Genomic DNA, 18,328 nt, shown 5'->3' with positions numbered 1-18,328 from the left:
ATATTCAATTTGTGATCCATATAACCCCTAGGTTATTTACAGCAGAACTACTACGTAGCCAGTTACTCCCCTTACATGGCATTGATTAAGCTGATTCTGGAATACTGAATATAGTTCCGATGTCCACATTTTAACAAGGATGTTGAAAAAGTGGAGAGGATGCAGAAAAGAGCCAGAAAGATTATTTGAGGTTTGGAGAAAATGCTTAACAGTGAGAGATTTAAAGAGCTCCGTCTGCTTAGCTTATCAAAAAGATTGAGAGGTGACTTGATTACAGGATGTATGTACCTTCACAGGGAGAAAATATGAAAGGGATTTTTAATCTAGTGGAGAAATGCATAACAAGAAAATTGAAGCCAGACAAATTCAAGTTAAAAATTAGGCACACATTTTTAAGAGTAAGGGTGATAAACTGTGGGAACATACTACAAGGGGAGGTATATTCTCCATCTCTTAACATCATGTCTTCAAAGCAAGACTAGGTGCATTTCTAGAAGATATGCTTTAGCCAAACACAAGTTAGGCTTTAGTCAAACTCAAATTACTGGGCTCAATACAGGGGTATTGGGTGAGTTTTAATGGCCTGTGATAGATAGGAGGTCAGACTAGATGATCTAATGGTTCCTTCTGTCCTTAAACTCCATGAATCTATGAATATGCTTATGTGCTTTGTTGAATAGCAATGGTTTGCAGAATCAGGTATAACTGAATACTGGGGCCAACATTTTTGGAAGTATTCACTAATTTTGTGTGCCTCAAGTTTTGGGGCCCAACTTGGAATATATGATTTTCTGAGGTACAAAGGTCCCTCACTGGGAGTTGTCCTTGTAAATATGAGAGCAGAACTGGCCTAAAATCTTATAACAGTGATACTGAAATGTTTTGGGTCTTTACTGTAGAACACCACTGTAAATGTTTGTTCAAATAAGGATGATGGATGCTCCCTCTCTGTTGATAGAAGATGGTATTTTAAGATTCTAGGGCTGTATGGTTTTGCTGAAAGATTTTGAGTCCAACCCCTTTTTTAACATATATATGGATTTATAATAAAATCAAAACCTCTGAGAAGGAATTACTAAACGGAATAGAACTATAGAAAGCCACAAGCCAAAGGACCAGCAAAACAACAACAACAACAGTGGTTGCTTAGTAGAGGTGGCCTTGAACTGAAGGTTATACAGATGAATGTACTGGAAACCTTGGATACAGTATTAAAACTGTCACTTTAGGAACAACTTACATCCTTACAGCAAATTTTAATGTAATACCTTAAACAATGATGCATTATTGTCTAACCATTATGCAGGTCTCTAACATAAAAAAAGGGCAAAATAAGTTTATTTATGCTAGAAATGCTTCTTTACCTGTGGAAATATATTTACACCAATGATTTGACTTTGATCTATATGTATTCTGCTACTGATCTATAATAAAACTATTATTTTTGCAGTATTTTTTTCTTTTTTTCACATCAGAAATAATTTAAATTCTCTGTGGCACTTCTCTCTATGACTGTGGTATCACCAGAAATAATTAGTCTAAATTATTGAGTTTGGAAGCTTAAAGGATAGTATTGTTAAAACCAAAATACCTATTATACTTTCTCCAGTATTATTTAAATGTTACTATGTGCTGGCACTGTACAGCTGGAAAAAATAACTGTCTTCAGTTGCCTCATGTTTGATGCTTGCCAAAAAGTACATGCAATAGCATGTTTAATTCATCATGTTTTGTTTGTACCTTAATAAAAGGAAATTGCACAGACAGCAACTGCAAGTAATGAATAGACAGCAAAAGGTCTGGTTTGGAAGTTCTGCATTAATTTACGAGTTACTGGATAAAATAAAATAAAGTCCAAAGAAAGCCTTGGTTATGTGGTCAATATTTGCAAACTAAACATAGTATATGGGCCCAATTCTTGAACACTCTTGCTCAGATGAGTAATCCTCACAGAAACAGACCTATTGAATTCAGCTGGACAAGTCGCATGGATCAGGATCACTAATCAGAGTAAGAATTTGCATGGTCAGTTCCTATAAAAGTAATGGGTGAAATTAATTCCTGTTGAAGTCAGCTAGGGATGAATTTGGCTCATAGTATTCTAAAAATAGCTAGTCTTCACTTGTTTTACTGGGTTGAAAGAATGGAGAAATAGTCACATATAGTCAGAAGATACTTTAAAAGAAAAAAGAAGTCATTGGAATCAAAATGGCATCACCTTTTTGTTCTCTTTTCTCTTCTTTCATTATATTTCATTTATTCCTGTTATTCTCAGACTTTTGAGGTTCTTTCCATCCTGCTTTTCCCCATCATTTAGGTTAAAAAAATTGTAAACTCAATTTTTGGTCCTAATATTTTCATAATTTTTAAATCACCTGTTAAAATATTAATTTAAATAAGTTTTTATCTGTTTTCTTAATTCCTCCTAAATAATCCTGTTAGAAAATTGATAGTGAAACAAAGACAGAATAATCATGTGGAAACACAGGTAGAGAACAAAATCTCAAATTTGCCATTAATTTTAATTAAATATAAAGGTATAGCAAACTTACCATATTTATTCATGTGTGTGATAAAGGGACATGCTCTTTGCCATATAATTGGGAGGTTGATGTTATCTCTAAAATAAACCATTGAAAAGGAATGGTTTGAATATGGTCCAGGGAAACCTCTTGCAGGAACAAAAAGAAAAAGCAGTGTGTGAGAGATAATGGCTGTAGAAAAAAAAGACGAGAGAGAGGAAAGACATTGACTAGACTAAACCAAGATGATTTTCTCCACCATTTTCAAAACTCAGACGTCTACAGGTAAGCAAGTTAAGGAAGGGGGTCAGGATTTCAGGCTCTACCTGCACCTTTGCATATTATGAGAAATGAGGAAGCAGTTCCAACCCACACACTGAAGGACTTTCATTTTCAGGATCCCTTGTAAAGAGGTCACAATATGGAAAAACCCTGCCTGATGCCTGAACCAAATGCCATAATAAGCCTTTCTGGGAATTTGTCCTTCCCCTGAGTATCTACTAAAATTAACAAACATTCCTGTCCTATGGCACAAAATGGATGCCTGGTACTCGATGACCTTAAATCTTGCCCAGCTCATAGGATGGAAGGCAAGGCTGTAGTGCTGCATCTCAAGTGTGGGCGAGGCTGTATGTGGGCTTCAATAAGGATACACATAAAATGTAAGCTTTCACAGTGAGCAGGCTCAAGTCCCCTAATTGTTTACTTCCTTACATAGTACACAAGGACCAAAAAGGTGTGGCATGGCTGAAAAATGGCCCTGCCTGAGGAGAGACACAAATCTCATTATGTTAATGAGAAAGGTAGCTCATTTTTGCCTTCTCAGGCTGTACTTCTGCTCTCCTTAATGCCAGATCGGGAGTTCCTGGGGTTCTGATTTGCTCATCTCTTTTCGCCTTACACTTCCACATGCAGCACTGCATAGAATTCAAACCCAAACCTGGTTTAAAATCAAGCTTTAAGATCTTGCTTATGTAGAGTCTCAAAATGTAGGCAACTGTAAGCAAATGAACAATTATTCCTGCAATACTCCTGGGTAACGGCCGGTGGAGCCCTTTTTTTGACCCAAATATATTTAAGCTATATGGCAATAAGTCGCAAGGCCTTTGTGAACCCAGTTCCTTACTTAGAAATTACTAAGGAAAAAAAAAAAACGGTGGGAGATGTTAATGAGGAGCTTAGAGGAACATTCTCCCCTTCGGCCTTCTCCTACAGTTAGGCAGAAGCAAATTGGCTGCCAGGAAGCACTGCTTTCATTGGTTCAGGATCAGTTTTCATTGCCCTCCACATCCCTCTGATCACCTTCTACTGTACACCTGCACTTGGTAGAGCCAAGCTCCAGGTGTAACACACAAGATCTGTATAAAACAGGGAAGATTTTCAAAGGCACAAAGGGTAAAGTCCATGGGAGTTGGGCACCTAACTTGTCAATCTCCTCTGTCATGCGCTGAAAAGAAGGATAAATCTATTGTCAACCACACATTCAATGGCATGGGTTACTGTTGATGTTTTGGGCTGATAAAGCTCAGAGAAAGAAATACAAATACAGACTTTTCAGAGGCCAACCGCAAGGTAAAGATTTGAATGATTATGCCTTTAAAAGTCCTCCAGAGTAGCATTACTTAAAAAAATTTGAAATTGCTTTTGTACCACGTTAGCATTTTAAAGGGTCCCCCTCAGATTGATTTCTCATTTGTTGTAACCTCTGGAGTCTCTAAGCAATTACATAGTTGGTGATTTTCTCTAACTGACAATTATATGAGGAATTTATCTTCAGCTAGATCCATACATGGAGCATTTTGAATCATATTTCATCACCTATGAGAGTTTTGCTCTTTTCCTGGCTGATGTTAACAGCTATGTCTATGCTATTTTCCTGGCCGAGAGTATAAACTAGCTCTCCAAATGTGCCACTTCCAGAACTGCAATGAAGGTCATTTGTCCAATGGGTTAATATAACCATTTATAATTCACCAACCCCCTCCCCCCGATGCCAAAGTTCAGGATTTTTTTAAATAATTGCTAGTGAAAAAAGAACATATTAGCAATACTTGCAAGCACCAAAGAACCCCTTAGTATCAAGGGTTAACGCTAAGACCTTGCTCAGCTTTGGAATGTGTCTATCTAGACAAGTAAGGAATTTGAATAAGAATTGTCAAGGTTCAAATACTGCTTTTTAACATGACCTAGTTGGATCAGTATGGCCATCTGTGGCTTTCAATAATGAGAGGCGTCAGCAGGTCAAATGTAAAGTGGATCTTTAAAGTCACTGGGTTAAATTAATCCAATGGTGTAATTCACTGATTTCCATGCAGATTCAGCAGGAATTACTTTGGCTCAATTTGATTATGTGAATATTGTCCTAGCTCCACAGTGTCTGTTATCTGAAAACATGCATTGTTGCATTTTATTGTGTGGAATACAGATTGGCAATGGGTGAATCTAATTCAATTTTGGGGTCAACATGATTGTGTGTGGTGGTGGGGGGAGGGAGTGTCAAAATCAGGGTTCTAATGGACACTCAATTGTAGTATTAACTAAGGAGTGTCTATTGTCCCTTCATAGTGCATCATGATATCTAGGTGCAAAGTCAAGATAGTAAAGATCCAAAGTCAATATATTGTCTTGGGCTGCTATAAAACAAAAGGTGGTGATTCAACGCTCAGTACCCATTGTTATGATAGATTTTGCCTGTTACAGTATATAATGTAAAAGTCTAATATTAAATAATTGATACCTTTTCAAGATACTTTATTTAGCAAGGTGGAAGCAGACTACTCTAATTTTATAAGAAAAACAGGTTTCTCTTTGTAATCCTATAAATCTTAGTCCAAAACATTTGGACTCACCTTATCTATTATTTCAACTAGGAAAGAGCTCGGGGTTTTATATGTCACTATCAAAGGACCCTTGTTTACATTAGGCTGGAGATATGTGTACCATTCTTTAAGATGCAGCCATAAGGAATGTCTTTCTATCTTCATTAGCAACAAAGGGGCACTCAGCACACTGTTATAATGTTATGTAACATTCATACAATACATTTAAACAACTGCTCGCAAACATATGTCAATGCAATAGTATTTTAATTGGTCTTGAGTTTACCCCAAGTTATTTTGTTGCTTCATAGTTTGTTTTGAATTTAAAAAAATACCCTGACTTGAAGTAGCAACAGGATTCTGATAATGAAATCACGGGGTTTAAAAACTTCCAACTACTACCAACAATTTCCTTTTCATTCAGGAATCCAAATGTTGTGCAAAAATGAGTATTTAAAAAGGTGACTCTCTTTTTATCATGTATAAGTGGTACATGAAGCAATGGCAACTCATAAGATCAAATATCAGTATTGGGGAGCTTTGCATTTTGGGAAGTTTGTGGCTCAAATAGAATACTGGATGTTACTCTCCATTTGTTTCCTGGAACAATACTGCACCTAGTCCCACTTTTGAGATGTCAGTTTGTAAAATAAACTCTTTTGAGAAGTTGGGACCAGACAGGACAGGCTTTTTACATAAGTGTTCTTTCAACTTCTGACAGGCCTTCTCACAGGCCCCAAGCTGGTGCATTGGTCCAAGGATTAGGCCTATTTAGGCCTGTGAGGGGGGCTGCTATCATCAAAAACCCGGCATAAATCAGTGGTAGTAGCCTGCAAGCCCCCAAAACCTTTGGACTTGCTTCTTCTTGACTGGGAGTGGGCACACTTTGAGGGCATGGACCTTGTCCATGAGTGGCCGGACTTGGTCATTTCAGAAAGCATATCCCAGGTAGGTGACCTCTTCTTTCGCAGTCTTGCATATTGCTGGGTTTGGTGTTAGCCCAGCCCCCCTCTTAGGGACCAAAGTAGGGCAGAGACTTGTGCTAAATATTCCTCCCATTCTCAGCTGTAGATGACCACATCATCTAAATAGACATATGAGCCATGTGGTTGAAGAACTTGATCCATGAGCTATTGGAATATTGCTGGGGCAATATGGAACCCAAAGGGCATAGTTCTAAATTGATAGAGACCAAATGACATGGCAAAGGTGATTTTCTCCTGTGATTCCAGTGTGAGTGGGATCTGCCAGTACCCCTTTGTTAAATCTAATGTGGTGATATACCGGGCCTCACCAGCCAGTCCAAAAGCTCGTCTACTGGGGGCATGGAGTAAGCATCAAATCTGGAGATATCATTGACCTTTTTGAAGTCTATGCAAAACAGAACAGTGCTGTACAGCTTTGGGACCAATACAGCTGGGCTTCACCATTCACTGCAGGATTCTTCAATGATCCCTTGCTCCAACATTGCCTGGACCTCTTGCCTCAAGGATTCCTGCATTTTTTGGGGAGTGGCCATGGATTCTCCCAGATGGCCCAGATTCCATTTAGATATAATGGTGCATAAGATGAGTCTTCCCCAGCCAGGAGGCAAACATCATCTCACTTGGGCCCTCTGTTCTAGGTGGAGATGTTCCCTCATTTGTATAGGGTTTGGGTCTGGTGAGGTGGGCATTTGAGGCCCCAGTTCTGGCTTTGGGTGCGGGGGTAAGATGTGATAATAAGCTTTCTTTCTCCTCCCATGGCTTCAGAAAGTTAACATAGTAGACCTGGTTGAGTTTCCTCTTGTTAAGCTGCATGATTTCATGGTTAACTGGCCCAACTTGGTGGACTACTTTATATGGTCCTTGCCATTTAGCAAATAACTTGGACTCTATACTCGGAAGTAGTAGTACCCAGTATCCCCACTTAAATATATGCATATGCGCCTGTCCACAGGGCGCCTCTGTTGCTACCCTGTGTATCACACTGCCTGGCCAGGTCATGTGGCCTAGCAATCACAAACACACACCAGGTTGTTACTCTTACACCATGTGTGTATTTATTCTTTCCTTACAAAGTATAACAGAGTACTGCAGTCTTACAGCAAGAGGAGGCTTCCATGTACCTTTTATTCTTTAGCTCAGGTTGATCTTCTGAGCTCACCCCCACCCCCAGTTCCTGTTTCTCCCAGTTATAGCCTCCCAGTTACTGAGCCAATTGCCCCAGCTATCACCACCCAAGTGCCAATAATCCCCAATGGAATTTGATTAACTGGCTTCAATTAAGTCTGCCCTCTTCCTAGTGCTGCAGTAACCAGGGTGCTACTAACAGTGCCCTGTCACACATCTCCCACCCTGCCACTTATTTCACGTGATGTCTTTTCTTGCATCCAGAAGAGCTCTTCTTTGCTACCCTCTGTAAAGGGGTTGGCATTCTACAGGGGTTTTTTGTCCTCTTTGGGGCTGGCCTTCCATGGACCACCAGTGAGGATCTCCTGTCTTCAACCTACAAAAGGTACATTTAGCAAGTGGAGGTTTCCCCAATAGCTCCATCTTTTCCCATGGTTCATTACACCAATCACATCCCAGAGGTCTTTCCTCCAGTGTACTTTGCTCCTGGCTTATATCTACCCACATAAATTGTCCCTCTAGAGACACAATCTTGGGATCCCTCTCTTCCCCTGAATTATCTTGTCCCTGATTCTGGATTATCAAGGTAGGTTTGCCCACCAAGGCTTCCTTGTCAGGACATACCCCACCACTACTCTCTGGATTGTTCTCCATCCTCTGTCCAGGTCTTGCTCTTTCTGGAAGGTGGCTGAGCCTCCCTCTCCTTCTCCTCGGTTTCCCTGACCTAGCGCTCCCTGTTTCACTGAAAACTTCTCGTGTTTCCCTCCTCCTCTGGCCCCCACAAGTCCTCCAGTATGCCACATGTTTCTGAGCTTGTTAGCATATGTCTAGGGTTATCACACACTGGACATGGAGGGTCTACACTTGGAAAATGAGGAGCTGCTCAAGGTTTCATCGTCCCTCTGTTTTTTTATGAAGCCAGTCTCTCTGGTTAGGATGTCCCTCTCCTGTACGGGGGAGGGATGGTGGGGGGACTGCTAATATTGCTTTGTTGTTAGGAGTTCCTTCTGGGGAGCTTCTGTTTGGCTGGATCCCCTCTCTCCAGGTTTCAGCACCTCACCTACACCTGGCAACATTGCAGATTTTGGTCTTCCATCTCCCTGGGCCTGCTCGACTACTTTATCTGGGGTCTCTGCAGTTGGTTAAAACCCCCTCAATACCTCTGAGAAATACTCCCAATTCTGACCCAAGATAATGGGGTAGGCTAGTATTGAGGCCAGCCTGACTGCAAGGGACTTTGTGTTTTCCCCTACAGTCAACTGCACACATGCACTGAGACAGGGTTTAACATCTCCGTGGATACACTGTAGGAAGATAGTCTCCCCAGGTGCCTCAGGGTCTGCCCACACTCAGAATCCACCAAGACCAAGTCTGCCCACACCCAGAATCAGTGGCGGATTTGCCACTGGGACAACTGGGCCCATGCCCAGGGGCCCCAGCCAATTGTGGGGACCCGGAAAAATGGGTGCCCCCATTCCCTGACCCATTCTGCGCACCCAGTGCTTCTGCTGGGGAGTGGGGCAAACCCCCATGCCTCAACCCTGATCCCTGGCAGGAGCGCCGGAAGGGCAGGGGGCAACTTCAAGCAGAAGGAGTGGAGAGGGGCCCCCACTTCCTCTGGAGCAGGGCACCACAAAGTGGTAATCTGCTTCTGCCAGAATGCACCAGGACCAAAGGAACAATCAGTTGCACACATACAAAATGGGAAATGACTGCCTAGGAAGGAGTACTGCAGAAAGGGCTCTGGGGGTCATAGTGGATCACAAGCTAAATATGAGACAACAGTGTAATGCTGTTGCAAAAAAACCCCCATCATTCTTGGATGTATTAACAGGAGTATTGTAAGCAAGACATGGAGTAAAGCAAGAGAAGTAATTCTTCCGCTCTACTCCGTGCTGATTAGGCCTCAACTGGAGTATTGTGTCCAGTTCTGGGCACCACATTTCAGGAACAATGTGGACAAACTGGAGAAAGTCCAGAGAAGAGCAACAAAAATTACTAAAGGTTTAGAAAACATGACCTATGAGGGAAGATAGAAAAAATTGGGTTTGTTTAGTCTGGAGTAGAGAAGACTGAGAGGGGGCATAACAGTTTTCAAGTACATAAAAGGTTATTACAGGATGAGGGAGAAAAATTGTTCTTCTTAACATCTGACAATAGAACAAGAAGCAATGGGCTTAAATTGCAGCAAGGGCGGTTTAGGTTGGATGTTAGGAAAAACTTCCTAACTGTCAGATTGGTTAAGCACTGGAATAAATTGCCTAGGGAGATTGTGGACTCTCCATTATTTGGGATTTTTAAGAGCAGGTTGGACAAACACCTGCCAGGGATGGTCTAGATCAGGGTGCACAAACTTTTTGGCCTGAAGGCCACATCGGGTTTCCAAAATTGTATGGAGGGCCGCCGGTTAGGGGAGGCTGTGCCTCCCCAAACAACCAGGCATGGCTGGCCCCCACCCCCTATCTGACCCCCCCTGCTTCTCATCCCCTGATGGCCCCCCCGGGGCCCCGCCCCATCCATCCCTCTCTGTCTCCTGATCGCCCCCCGACCCTCCACCCCTGACTGCCCCCTGCCGCCCCATCCAACCCCCCTTCTCCTTCCTGACTGTCCCCCTGGGACCCCGCCCCATTCAAACCCCCCTGTTCCCCACCCTCTGACAGCCCCAACCCCTATTCACATGCCTGCCCCCTGACCACCACCCCAAACTCCCCTGCCCGCTATCCACCCCCCCCCCGCGCCCTGCCCCCTTACCCCCTTAACACACTGCCTGGAGCACCGGTGGCTGGCAATGCTACAGCCGTGCCGCCCAGAGCACCAGGACAGGCAGCTGTGCTGCCCAGCTGGAGCCAGCCACGCCACCGCGCAGCACAGAGCACCGGGTCAGGCTGTGGCTCTGCAGCTGTGTGGCCCAGCAAGAGCTTGCGCCCCACCACCCAGAGCATTGCGCCAGAGGCGCAGTGAGCTGAGGCTGCGGGGGAGGGGGAACAGCAAGGGAAGGGCTGGGGGCAAGCCTCCCTGGCCAGGAGCTCAGGGGCTGGGCAGGAGGGTCCCGTGGGCCAGATGTGGCCCGTGGGCCATAGTTTGCCCACGCTGGTCTAGATAATACTTAGTTCTGCCTTGACTGCAGGGGACTGGACTAGATGACCTCTCAAGGTCCCTTCCAGTTCTATGATTCTATGATTACCTCAGTTCCATTTATCTGCACAGGGACCATTACTTTAGCTGGAGCTCACTTACAGACATTGCTTTCTGCTGTCCACACCTTTCCAGAGCCTCACTAGACATAGGGACACTCAGGAACCCAGTCACTTAGCACTTAGGAACCCCAGTGTCATGAGTTCTACTGCAGTCAAATTAATAAAATAAAATAATAATATTATTTGGAAACATAAGGATCAATTCACCCCCACTGGCATAGAAGTGGATGTAAATTGGAGCCCCCTTCTTTGGGAAGATGAGCCCAGACTCACTTCCAGCTAAGGGCACTTCAGGCTTACATTGCCACTCTCATTTTGGTTTCCAGCAAGAAAGGACATCTTTAAATTGCAACTGGATCAGCATAGGAGTTCTGCCAGTAGAGACTGTCTAGGAAAATGCTTTGAATGCATACACTTCCTGACAGCTGGCCCTGCCCCAGAACTGATCAGCATCACCCACTTTTGCAGTGGTGCAGTCTGACATCCCCCACAGCAAACCAAGGACTGCAGACCACTTATATCACTGTGATTCATAACAGAATGGGCTTTTCATAGCAAGAGGATGCTTGCTATAGTCTGCACCCCTGGAAGCTGATGTGTCCCCTAGAATGAGTCAAATCCTTTAGTTAAATTCAGGTTCTTTCTCTCTCTTGGTTTCATTTGAGTTTTTAGAAAATATGATATTATTCATGGTGTTATTTTGGAATATTTAACAACTATTATAGGACTCTGGCATCATTTTAGACTAATGTACATTTAATTTATATCAGCACTTCTGTATTATTTCTGTTGATACATCATCACAGGTGTCATCATAGAGACTGATCATACATGGGGTTAAGCCATTCTTAAGTGGGTGAGTAAGAGAATGGTACTCTGGAAAAAGGGTTGAGTCCCACTCATTTTATTCAGATAATTTATCCAATTTATACCTCAGGGGCCAAAGCAATTAAGCAGGTGCTTAACTTTAACACATACTTGAGTTCTATTGAAGTAATACCCATAGATCTAGGATAAATTCATTTATTTTAGGGCCTTAAGTCTCAATGAAGTCAATGGGACTTAAGTGTATTCTTAAATGCTTTGCTTCCTTGGGGCTATGGGTAATCCCATTGACATCAGAGTCCATGTAAATATGGTAGACAGGATTTGGCCTCTGCTACAGAAAACAAATTCCACCTCTGGCACAAGGCTGATTACTATACACTCAAAACTGACCTGATCCTATTATGTTCCTGGGATTTACTACCATGACACAAAATGAAAAGAAATCAGGTGTGAGGAAGAAAGCAACTGTTTGTCTTTGCTACAAAATTTTATCAAGTTAGAACAAGATCTTGAAGAGTTAAACAATCCGCTGCTCACCATGACTTTGCAGACAAAGAGAAGTCATGTTCATCATCATGTCAGCTAGTCACAGTTAACCTTTGGTTCCACTGGAATTTAACCATGACTAGCTGAGACAATGTCTAACATGGCTTGTCCTTGGCTGCAAGGTCATGGTCGGCATTGAGTTAATATGACTCTCCAAGGCTGTGTTCCAATATGATAACTTCTTGTAATAAAGATAAGCACACCCACTCTTCTCCTCAGATATGTCCATGTAACATAATCACATTTTTATAGTGAGGACAAGGGCTTGGAAAAATGAATTTATACCTGATTTATCTTTAAAGGTACTTCTCTGGCACAAACTTTCATAGTATCTGAGCCCCTCATAAACATTATTGAATTGATTCTCAATTCTGAGGTAGAGAAATATTATTATCCCCAATTTACAGACAGGGGACTGAGATGGGGAATTATGTAACATAACCAAGTTCATATCATATAGACAGTCTGTGAAGGAGCTGAGACCTGAAGCCAGCTCTCCTGAGATGTAGGCTTGTGGCTTAAACACAAGGCAATCCTTCTTCCCTTAGTGAGCCTACAGATACTCAGTGATTCCTCAGCTCCCATCCCCTTACGCCCCTACTCAGCTTGTGCTACATTGATGACAGCTTCATCATCTGGACCCATGGGAAGGAGACCCTTGAGGAATTCCACCAAGATTTCAACAATTTCCACCTCACCATCCACCTCAGCTTGGACCACACATGAGGTCCACTTCCTAGACACTACAGTGCTAATAAGCGATGGTCACATAAACACCACCCTATACTGGAAACCTACTGACCGCTATACTTACCTACATGCCTCCAGCTTTCATCCAGCCTACTGCCAAGCTCTAAGATACAACCGCATTTGCTCCGATCCCTCAGACAAACACCTACAGGATCTCTATCAAGTGTTCTTAAAACTACAATACCCACCTGGGGAAGTGAAGAAATAGATTGACAGAGCCAGAAGGGTACCCAGAAGTCACCTACTACAAGACAGGCCCAACAAAGAAAGTAACAGAACGCCACTAGCCATCACCTACAGCCCCCAACTAAAACCTCTCCAGTGCATCATCAAGGATCTACAACCTATCCCTCACTCTCACAGAACTTGGGAGACAGACCAGTCCTTGCTTACAGACAGCCCCCCAACCTGAAGCAAATACTCACCAGCAACTACACACCACACAACAAAAACACCAACCCAGGAACCAAACCCTGTGACAAACCCTGGTGCCAACTCTGTCCACATATCTATTCAAGGGACACCATCATAGGACCTAATCACATTAGCCACACCATCAGGGGCTCGTTCACCTGCACATCTACCAATGTGATATGTGCCAGCAATGCCCCTCTGCCATGTACATTGGCCAAACTGGACAGTCTCTACATAAAAGAATAAATAGACACAAATCAGATGTCAAGAATTATAACATTCAAAAACCAGTAGGAGAACACTTCAGTCTCTCTGGTCATTCAATAACAGACCCAAAAGTGGTAATTCTTCAACAAAAAAACTTCAAAAACAGACTCCAATGTGAAGCTACAGAACTGGAATTAATTTGCAAACTGGATACCATTAGATTAGGCCTGAATAAAGACTGGGAGTGGTTGGGTCATTACAAAACCTAAACCTAATTTCCCCAATACTAATTTCTCCCTACTGTTACTCACACCTTTTTGTCAACTGTCTGTAACAGGCCACTCTCATTACCACTTTAGAAGTTATTTTTCCTTCCTTGGTATCCTACTGTTAATTGATTTATCTCATTAGACTGACCTCCCACTTGGTAAGGCAATGCCCATCCTTTCATGTATTTTTACCTGCTCCTGTGTTTTCCACTCCATGCATCTGATGAAGTGGGTTCTAGCCCACGAAAGCTTAAGCCCAAATAAATTTGTTAGTCTCTAAGGTTCCACAAGGACTCCTCGTTGTTTTTACAAATAAGAAGCAATTGATTTAAAAAAAGAAAAAAAGAGAAAGAGAGTTCTGCTCTTAAGTAGGAGTCTTGGCCCGTATCAGCTCAAAGCACTGCGGGTAATAGGCCCAGTAGTAAGGAATGTGCTATACAATACACCACACATGTGGAAATATGTCTCTGGTCCCCAGCATATATGAAATTCCTCTTTTTATGCTGCTTTGTGAGATATAGTTGATTTATTAGGTTTATATAACGCTTTAAATATTGCACTCAGTCTCCAGCACATGAAGCCTGCTCAGCCCATCCTCAGCCAGCTACTGGGACTGTGGATGCAGGAAAATGCATCACATGTGGCAAGAACAATACTCTCTCTCGTTTATGGCTTCCTTTAACACCTCTCATGAAGACTTTACTTTTGTTCCTTGTTGTTTTGTTATTTTCCCTTAAGCCACAATAAAATTCACACTGAAGCATACGGCTGCTCTGTGTTAGATCCAAAAAGAGACTTCAGTGCTAGATCCAAAAAAAACCTTATCGTCAGCATAATATGCATCTTTTCTGATCTGCTGGATCAGCAGAAAGGCAGCATTTAAAAATGAAAAATAATGTGGCTTCTTTTGTAGGTAGCTACTTCCATCCACTGCCATTCAGAATTTCTGAGTTTCAGTAATTAAGAGGAGTTTATAATGGGGAGAATCGATTAAGTATAGGGAAGTTTCATAGTTTACCCAATTTTATGCTATAATTTAGTTTTAGGAAATATATAGTAATAAGATGTTAGCATATTATGCTTCTTGCACTTATTCATTTAAAAAAATCCATTGGGTTGTTGTGTTGTATTATGTTTAGATTTATCAATGGTTATGCTATTGACTCTGACAGTAATGTGATTTGGACATTTCCATGACTGGCCCCAAAGTGCACTATCATTACACTCTGAATGTGCTTGGATGGGCACTTCTCTTCATTAAGTAGAAAGATTTTTTTTCTTCCTTTCCAGGATGCCCATATTCAGCCTCAAAACTGGATGCTGCAACCATAATCTATTTAATTAATAGGATGTCTTTCTTTTGATACCTTCTATGCATTTCTGAACCTACATCCCCAAGTAATAGTCAAATAACAAATTTCATGAAATTTTAAAAATAAAATATTGGGGGTTTTGTATTATTCGCCCATCAGTACATAGGAACTGGTTTTCACCGTCATAAATACTCTGATGAGTGGAATCAGGATTTCCTGTTTAAGGTTTCCAATTCTTTATTTGCATGTTTTTCAATATTACATATTCTTCCTGTCATACTCCTTCTTAGGGGTGAAATGGAGATGTGTTTTTTGGCCAAGTATCAAAGATGGCCAAACAATATTGTCTTTTCTTCATCATATTCTTTTAGTTTCTGTGGTTTTTGTGTCAGGTTAAAAAAATAATTTTAAAATTCATCTTCACTTAAGGAAAGTATTATAACAAATTTGTGGCCAGGATTGTCACTGGGGCTGCATGGCATGGCTACTCAGAACTTCAGAATGACAGCAATGATTCAACACGCATTGCCTGTACCAAATCACAGATTCCTATCACTTCAGCTAGAGGATAATTTTCCATTTCCAGTTAGCGGGGTAGGGTGTTTAACACAGTAAGGATGATGATAATATATCTGATGTGGCAGAAAATACCTGTAGCCTTTTGATCAGCACAAGCGTGGACAGACTTTCTTGAAAAACATCAGTACAATACAGAGGTCCAAAAGAAATTTAAAAACTCTGCACTCTCTAACCATAACTTCACAAGAGCAGGAGCAGTTCTCCTAAAAGCAAGGGGTCTACATGTAGAACAAGGTTCAAATATGCACTTCAGAGCTGAATAAATGAGTAATATACTGTGAATCTAGCCATGTGCAGTCTATTAAACAAATTCCTGTATATATGCTCCTATAAACCAATATACATTTAAATATATTTTCTAAAATAAATATATAGGTGTCAGGAGATTGCCTTATTTATTGTCCATTGAATGCATCTGATGAAGTGAGCGGTTGCTCACGAAAGCTTATGCTCAAATAAATTTGTTAGTCTCTAAGGTGCCACAAGTACTCCTTTTCTTTTTGCCTTATTTATGTATTAATTCATTCATTTGTCCATTCATTCATTCATTTTAGAGAAACTCCCCACTTTTTTGTAGCGGAAATATTTGTAATATATTTGCATATCAAATATTATCCTGGATTAACATACATTCAGAACTGTCTTTCTTGTTTTAAAAGCCCTCCGTGGATTTGTTCCAATTTACCTCACGGATCCTGGGTTAAATCTGCTTATCAGTGAGTTGCCCTTTTAACTTCAGTAGATTTACTCATGTGAGTCTGGTGATCAGAATTCAGGCTCCATTCTCTCTTCCCTACTCCCTCTTTTCATTTTTTTTCTTCTTTGAGTCCAAACTAGAAAATATTTGCTTGTGCCATGGATAAACATGTTGATTATGGCAAGATCTATGTTCCACGTAGATCCTAATGTGAAGCTATGACTCAGAAAATCCTGGAAAATGTACCTTGCAATCCAGTATTGGGCATATCAATTACTACTTCTTCATGCACCCAGGCTAAACGCAGGCCAGCTGGCTTAAATTGATTCCTATATTGCTATATACCTGTAACCTACGTATCACTCTTCTTCTTTCTACATCTCTTTTCTCATTTCCTATAACTTTGGATTTTTATTTTTAGATGCTTTGGTATAAAATAGAAATTTTTAAAAGAAATATCTCAATGCCCATGTGATATTGTAATGCTTTAGTATTAGAGTGCAGATACGTTTGTATCTTATAATCAGCCTTTACTGCTGTCTGCTGCATGTGGTGTAAATTAAATGCACGTGTACATTTAATGCAACATTCAGATCACACAGTTACAATCACAAAAAGTGACGAAAGGCACCAGTTTGGATTCCAACAGCAACATTCAATCTGACACACTGCTCAGCTTGTATTTCTTTTCAAGCAATAAGATTAAACCACACCTTTAAACAGCAGGTTGAACTCTACCCAGTCTGTTTTCTTCTTAAATTTATATTTAGTGGCCTGCTCCAATTACTTACGATAGGTGCACAGCATTTTGGAAAACCAGGCCACTTATTTGGGCTTTAGGCACCCAATTTTGAAAATCTTGTTCTAGGATCGTGACCACTGAAGTCAGACATAACTTCAATTGACTTCAATAGGAGCAGGATTGGGTCCCCGTACTTTTATTCTAACCATTGGTTAAATTTATAGACTAGCAATGCAAAGTTTATCTTAGTAAAAACCAACTTCTATGATAATTGAGGGTTAAAGCATAGCCTGGTTAGCAAGCAACCCACCTGAAATGCTGAATGCTTTTTCTGATTACGTACCAGCTGGAAAGCTTGCCAGATAGTTCCCTGCCAGCTTTTGCACACTGGACGTATCATTCTATTGTTCCGTTGAAATGACAGAAAGTCAGTTGTGGGATTTAGGGTCTGCTAAGTAATTAACCATAGTCTCAGTATTAACTGTGTAGAAAATATTATGTTCTTAATCTGCCTGATCCAGAAAGACAAGCTGTGCCTACATGCTGCCTGCTTCTAAGGACTCAGTATTAGGAGCACCAGTTTTACCGGCACAAATATCTCCAACAGCAATGGCTTTAACTATTCTATTCTAATTCTATATTTATCTAGCTGTCTATCAGCATTTCCAAAGTACCCATCACCATAATGTTTTGGTGCTAAACTTTGTAAATGTGAGAGTCATTTAATAATTTGTGTCTTCATATCTCTGATCACAAGACATAATTCCCCCCAGTTTTCTTTCAGGAAAACAACGTTTTGGGAATAACACCTGTGTAGCAAATATAGGATTTGTCCCTGTGAAAATAATTCATTAACACAGAACTGTGATTGAACTCAGTTTCATCTTCACTATTATCTTCCCTCAAACTGGATTATTGGAAGGAATTTATAAAAACTGATTTACCTGCCCACTCTCTGCAGCTATGTAAATCAACAGTCATATGAATTACTGTGGCATAAAGGGAGGCTGGTTGTGCAGCAGTTTGTTAATAGGAATGTTTTTCAGTTAGTGGGAATCCACGGATTATGTGGTATTTTAGAGCATCTTTTTCAGTTTGGACGGATTGTATCATACACATGGATGATGACAAAAGAAAATAAATACTCTGCTCTATGAGTTATGGGGGATTATATACACAAAGAAAGCATTTGTGTGGACAGAAAAGGATGTATGAATGAAGTTACACTGACATCAGAAGTAAAATTTGATTTTTTAAATGTATAAATCTGTTTACTAAATTTTTATCTAGAACAGCTGTTCACTTTTACTGCCTCTAAGATGCTCAGTTACTAA

Source organism: Lepidochelys olivacea (assembly GCF_965140295.1).
Source record: "Lepidochelys olivacea isolate rLepOli2 genome assembly, chromosome: 5".
In the NCBI taxonomy this organism is placed as follows: Eukaryota; Metazoa; Chordata; order Testudines; family Cheloniidae; genus Lepidochelys; species Lepidochelys olivacea.
The sequence above is the reverse complement of the archived record's forward strand: the minus strand, read 5'-3'. Positions refer to the sequence as shown.